Source organism: Penaeus japonicus, unplaced genomic scaffold (assembly GCF_977035675.1).
Source record: "Penaeus japonicus unplaced genomic scaffold, GWHDUDI00000001_assembly GWHDUDI00000011, whole genome shotgun sequence".
NCBI lineage: Eukaryota > Metazoa > Arthropoda > Malacostraca > Decapoda > Penaeidae > Penaeus > Penaeus japonicus.
Window position 1 is genome coordinate 41,757,712 of NW_028234413.1, and position 7,500 is coordinate 41,765,211.

Here is a 7,500-nt window from a genome sequence, read left to right on the forward strand (position 1 = left end):
GCATGATAGGCGGTACACTATTGTTTTGTATAAGATAAATATTATTTGATATCATTATTTGACGGAATTGTATAAAAAATGTATAGAATGGGGATATAAATTGAGTAAAGCCATACTGATATTTTTGACTTTGGTTACTTATATCTCAAAAGGATAAGATAACATAAGTTACCTTTGGGCCCACATATTCAATACAAAAACTTATTTATCATCAGATTAAAATATGTACAGTGTATGAGGAGGAGAAATTACAAACATTTAGTCACGTGTTTACATTTCAGAAGAGCGATAAAACAACAAATTTCCAGCCTCACCATCATAAGTCCCCTAGGATTCCTCAGTCACATAAATTAATATGGCATATCTCTGTCTCTGTCTCTGTTTCTGTCCTGGGCCACCTCGTGCATATAGCCCGGGCGAAGCGACGTCTTCGCAAATCTCTCTGAACTTAACTGAACTATATATATATAATTTTTTTTTTTTTTTTTTCTTTTTTTTCTTTTTTTTTTAGAATTATACTCCTGATGCCAATGACAGCGCGCCACAGGATACCCGGGCACCGGCAGCGTTATATATATAAATTTTTAAAGATTTACCAGACTAGTAAGATAGTATATTATCGGGCAGAAGCTACATCAGCAATTCTTATAATGCGAGAATTAAATATGCATGTATAACTTTTCATTTCGTTTTTAAACCTGGCGAGAGATTTAGCATATGTTCGAACTTGCTTTTAGAGATGTTTGCCAGGAAACGATCATGAGCACATACACTCCTGAAGATGGAGCTTAAAGACTGGTGTTTTAACCTTACACCCTGCAGTCGAGTCACATTTGATTCTAAGGTGGAAACTGCCATATTTAAATTATTCTTCAATTTAGTTTTGGTTGATTTAACTTTGTGTTCATGAAGTTCAAGGATAGTTCTAGTGTGAAGGTGAATCTACAGTGACAATAGGAAGTTGTCTGCTATATAGTGATATCCATTGATTTTTTTTTTTTTTTTTTAGCTCATGTAAACTAAAGAGCTTTCCATAGTATTGATGATAACTAAGTTTACCCTAATAATATAATTATAGTCATAACTATAAAAATGGTAATAATGATGATAATGATAATAGTAATAATAATAAAGCTAATGATGATTAAAATAATAATATTGATAATGATGATACTGATATTGATAATTACAAGGATAATGACACTAATGATGGTAATAATGACAATCATAATAATGATAAAAATGAAAATATAACAATGATGATAATGGAAACACTGATGATAATAATAATGTAGGCGCTGTCAGACTAGCATATTTTCCGTCGTTTTCTTGCGTAAATTAAAAAAAAAAAAAAAAAAAAAAAAAAAAAATGAGGCGCGCAGTCACACTAGCATATTTTTTAGTCGTTTTTTTTTTTTTCTTTCTTTCTTTCTTTCTTTCTTTCTTGCGTCCGCACTAAAAAAAATGTCAATTTTTGGAGGCTCTCAGGCAAACAAGCATGTTTTCCGTCGTTTTTTTCTGTGTCAATTAAAAAAAAAAAAAAATCAATTTTTGGAGGCGTGCAGTCACACTAGCGCCTTACCGCCAGGAGCAATCAGGTCAATCATGCAATATTTGCCTCGTAGTTGTAAGCAATGGCGCCGATCAAGCGACAGTACGCGGCGATACTAGACTTTGTTTTAGCAGATGGTGAACGTAACAAGAAAAAACAAGAATATATTCACAATCAAATATTCCTCTGAAGGGCGTGTGTCCATCCACAGTCCATGGTGTTTCAAAGCTGGAGGAAAATGGCGCGCTTTGCGGCTGACGGATATGAACAATCAAATTGAGCACTTAGAACACATTTTATTTATGGAAATAAAATTTAGATTTGCATATTTCTGTTTGTTAATTTCATGACATTTTTAAGAAAAATAAGATTAATTAAATCTTATCATAATAAATTATTTTAATTAAATACAAACATTTTAAAATATAGTTCTTGATTTGAGTCCGCTTGGCTAAAAAGACGACGGAAATTTTTTCACGCGGAAACTCGGAATTTTCTAGAAAAACGACAATTCACTCAAAATTTATTTTTTTCAGAAAATTGACGGAAAAGCGCTAGTGTGACAGCGCCTTGATGATAATGCTAATAAAGTGACGATGAGGATAATAATAGTAGTCGTAGCAGTAGTAATAATAATGATGAAAAAGACTATTTAAAACCGCATCCTATCTTGCACTTAAATGATTATTGCTCAATCATAGCTCGTCCTCTTTCTTAAATTATTCTAATACGTGTATAGCCATATTGTCATTTAAGTGACCGTTAGATATACTCATTATAGATATATAATATTAGTATGCTAAATGTCATCATCATTAACATTGCTTGTGGTGTTTCTATTGTAATTATCGTTATTAACTTTCATCGTTATCCTTTCTTTATTTAGTATAATCATAATTATTATTTTCATTATAATCACTATTATTACTGTTGGTATTATTTTATCGTCTTCATCGTTACTATAAATACGGTTGTCATTAGCATTATTATTTTAACTATGATTTCATTACTATTATCATTATGACTATTATCATCATTATCACTCTTATATCTCATTCCTATACCAATTACGATATCATTATCAATATCATTGTTATCATCATAAGCATCATTAAAATCATTGTCATTATGAACGCACGAGCAATGTTTTGCCTCGTGATTGAGGATTCTTTTCTCAAACTCAACAAAACAAATGAAGTCCTATTCATAAACAGAAAACAATAATTTTAAAAAAATGGAACATAAGTCCACCAGTACGGGATTCTAGTGCTCGATTTGGAATTTAAAATTTTACTTTTCTTTTTTGCCGAGTCCGATTGTCTTTGATTTTCTTTGCTTCCCCCCAGAAAAAAAAACAGATGGGGGTTTGTACGCATAGGAGCATCAGTAACAAAATTATAAGAACTTAAGTGCAAATAATCACTCCCCCACTCGTGTATGAGACATTAAAAAGCTCACACCTTGTTTCTGTAACGCAGCAGCAACAAATTATAAGTCTTGTGACACCAGAGCTACCCTGGTTTTCGGGGCCTCTCGTCTCGCTTGGCATTGTTGTTTGTTTGCTTAACGTAAAACAAAGTCGAGTAAACACTGTTTTGTACAGATTTTGTGCACTTTAAGTGCTTTGCTTGCACCTTCAGTGCTTTGATTTTGCAGGTGACACGAGGCTACAGTAGTAGTAGTCGGCCCCCACCCCAGACCCGCACCACTCTTCTACCCCAGGGCGCAACTTTCCTTTTCCCCTGAATTTTTTCCATTTTTCTGTGTGACTTTCCTGAGCCTACTGGAGTTTCCTTGTGAGCTCCTGTATTCGCTTGGGGGGTGGGCACTGACTTACTGTCCCTCGCATTAGGCAGGTTCGGCGGTAGGAAGGTGTCTTACACACAAACTCCGATCCCTTAGTTGGTACTGGAGAACGCAACCAGGCTTCCACTAGGGGGGGGGGGCGAGGACGTGTAACATAAAGACTTCTTTCTATAATCTCTTAGCTATTGGGATTAGGTTGATCCAACAGTTAAGGTAAAGGTAGTCCCCTCAGGACGACGGGCTTTGGCCCAGGGTTCGGACCTGGTCTGACACCCGAGTATGATTGATCCCCCGGCTACCCTTCCTCTTCCTCAAGGAGGAAGGGCGACTCCGAACTCGTCTAAGACCAAAATGACCACTGATGGAACCCCGACCAATGTCCGACCCAGAAGACCAATCATTGATATCCCTCCCGAGAACGCAAGGTGTGTGAACATTTGATGCGTGAATGAAAATAAATCCCTGCAGAATGTCAACCCCTTTATCATTAAAAAGGTCCTTGATGGTCAAGTGGAAGGCAGTTTTGATTTTGTCCGTAAATTGCGAGATGGCAGCCTCCTTGTAAAAGTGCAATTTAAATCTCAGGTTAAGGATTTGCTTAAACTGATGCAAATTCATGACCTCAAAGTAAAAGTAACTATTCCTGTTGGCCTAAATACCTGTAAGGGAGTAATCTTTCACGGAGTTTTGAGGACAATGGAAGAAAGCGAAATTCTTGAGGCCATGAATGACCAAAGCGTAGTGGACGTAAATTGCATGACCAAGAAGGATGGGAATGTGCGAGTAGAAACCGGATTGTGTTTCTTGACCTTTTCAACTCCAAAGATTCCAAGTACCGTCAAAATCGGATATGAGATTGTTCAAGTACAACCTTATATTCAAAAACCAATGCGTTGTAATAGATGCCAAAAATTTGGACACACCTCTTTAAGATGCATTGATAAGGATACTGATAAATTCACTTGCGGTAAATGTGCTGGAGCCCATGATACCACTGAATGCACGGAAAAGACACTCAAGTGTGCTAACTGTGGAGGTCCCCATCAGTCAGGCTCTGCTGAATGTAGTAGCCTGAAGAAGGAGACTGGGACATTGGCATACATGAGAGAGCACGATGTTAGCTACCGTGAGGCCAAGAAGAAAGTTGAAGGTTTGGCAAGCAAACCCAATACTTCAGAAGTAACTAACAATGTTTCCAGTGCAAGCAGTGTTAGTCAGCAGCTCGCAGCTAAAGACCAGGAAATTGCAGAATTGAAGGAAACGGTAAAGGACTTAATGAATCAGATTAAAGAATTGAACAAAACAAAGGAAATTGCTGAATCAACCCAACAAAAACAACATCTTAAGGAGGACGATACCAAATCACAATCTGGATCGCACCTTCTAGTCCAAGCGACCCCTACTAGGACTTCGCCTGGTTTTTGGTCTGCTCGTAAGGGCAGATCATCTTCCGCCGGGCGTCTCCCTAGTAGAGGGGAGCAGGCCATGGAGGCTACTGTCTCCAAAATTTCCCGAGAGAGGCCCTCGGGAAGCGAGGGAGAGGAGGAAGCGCTTCCCTCCCAAAAAAAAAAGAAAATAAAAACCGGCGGACAAGGCACTTCCAAACCCCATAAAATGTAATCCACACGTATACCATTATACAATGGAACTGTCGAAGTCTTAGATCAAAATTAAACTCCCTTAGATTATTAGCCTCGTCCTACGCTCCCGATATTATTGTTCTCCAAGAAATCCATTTAAACGACCAAGTCTCTGACGAGGTGGTATTGCTAAGAAACTACCATTTGTGTAGAAAAGACCGAGAGGGAAGGGGTGGAGGCGTGGTCGCCATGTACATTCACCAAAACCTCCCTTTCACTGAAGTGACGATTAATTCTACTTTGGAACACGTTGCATGCAAAGTAAAATTCAATAACACGTATCTGACTATATGTTCAGCTTATTGTCCACCTGATAAAATGGTAATCTATGATGAGCTTTTTGCTCTTCAGGACAGTCTTCCAAATAACAAATTAATTTTAGGTGATTTCAACGCTCATCATACTTTATGGGGTTCCCTGCGGGTGGATGGTAGAGGTGAGCAAGTAGCTAAGTTGATCAACGACTCTGATCTGGTCCTTCTAAACGATGGTAGTCCGACGCGAGTGGACGATAATTTGAGCTTTATTGACCTATTACTGGTCTCTTCAACACTAGCAGCCAAGTGCCTGTGGCACACCATTGACGACTCGTTAGGAAGCGATCACCTTCCTATTTGTATTAAATATTCATGCTACACCATGAGAACGCCTTCAGCACACAAATTTAACGTAAAAAAAAGAAGATTGGGTCGCCTTCACAAGGAGCGTCAAGCTCGAAGTTGTTGGAGAAACCATTGAGGATAAAGTAAACAGTGTTCAAAAATGTATTATAAATGCAGCAATGGCAACCATCCCTAAGACTTCGACAGATAGCGTTAAGCATAGAGTTCCATGGTGGACACCAGATTGCCGCAGAGCGCTATGTGAACGAAATAGGGCCTACAGGCTTTTCCAAAAAAATATCACAAATGAGAACTTTCGCAATTACAAACAAGCGAGAGCTAGGGCTCGAAGAACAATCAGACAAGCCAAAAGAGACTCCAGGCGAAGCTTTGTCTCTACAATTAACAGCAATACCAGCATTGCAAAGGTTTGGTTCACTATTAATAAAATCAATAGAAAAAATATATCACCAAAAATTAAAAATATCATTCATGAGAGAAACAACTATGCTTCACCTAGAGACATTGCTAACACAATCGCCAGGCAGTTCTCTTGTACAAGCAGCTCGGAAAACTACAATCCTGCATTTCTGACCACCAAGGAAGCATCCAAGCTGCAACCAATTCATTTTGCCACAGGAGATGACCTTGATTACAATAAAGACCTTACTATGGATGAGCTTGTCCGAGCCCTAGAAGCCTGTAGAGGAACATCCCCAGGCCCCGATGAGATTCGATATGAGATGATGAAGCATATTAATCATGATGCCATAATTAAGTCGCTAGAAGTGTACAATGATATTTGGAAAAGCCAGACTTTTCCAAAATCATGGCACTTTGCCCACATCATTCCCATATTGAAAGGAGGGGGAAATCCCAGATCCGCCATATCTTACCGCCCAATTGCGTTGACAAGTTGCTTATGCAAGGTCATGGAAAGAATTGTTAATAGTAGGCTATTGCATTTTCTAAACACCAGGAATTTACTAGCTGACGAGCAGTGCGGCTTCCGAAAGGGACGCCAAACTCTCGATCAGCTAGTAAAACTGGAAAGTCATATTCATGAGGCATTTGCCATAAAGCATTTTTTTATTTCAGTATTTTTAGATATAGAAAAAGCCTACGACATGACATGGCGACATGGCCTACTCAGAAAACTTTATGCTTTCGGATTACGTGGAAACTTGCCTTGTTTTATCCAAAATTTCATATCTGACAGAACGTTTTCTGTCAAATTATTTTCTGACAATGTCACTTTCTCGGACATTTTTGTCCAGGCAAACGGGTTCCCACAAGGAAGTGTCTTGTCACCAACATTATTTTTATGTATGATTAATGACATTTTACCATCTCCTCTTCGGAATCTTAAATACTCACTGTACGCCGATGACTGTGCATTATGGCACTCCAGCAGTAATGCAGAGTTCTCGGCAAATCAGATCCAATTGGCACTGGATATGATTCATAACTGGGGCCTCCAGTGGGGTTTTAAATTTTCCATAAGAAAGAGTATTGGCATGATCTTTACCCATAGGAGAAAGCCCAACATCAGGCTAACTCTAGACAACCACCCAATACCTATTCAAAATTCAGCTAGATTTCTTGGTCTACTCTTTGATAGTAGATTAAATTGGAAAGACCACATTGGTCAGTTAAAGAATAAATGACAAAAAGCACTCAATTTATTAAAGTGCATATCTGGACACAAATGGGGAGCTGATAAAAAGTCTTCACTGATGCTATATAAATCCCTGATTAGGTCTAAAATAGATTATGGGTCAATCGTGTATGGCTCGGCAACGAGCTCAACTCTGAAAGGATTGAATGTTGTGCAGAATGTTTGTTTACACGCACGTCTTGGAGCCCTTAAGTGCACTCGCATCGAGCGCCTAGAGGTAGA

The 7,500-nt window shown here is 38.4% G+C and overlaps 1 protein-coding gene across 1 annotated transcript in view; it reads right to left on the reverse strand.

Moving 5' to 3' along the window:
- The window catches only part of LOC122242444 (uncharacterized), a 55,808-nt gene that overhangs the window by 45,438 nt on the left and 2,870 nt on the right, over window positions 1-7,500 (reverse strand). The window lies entirely within an intron of this gene.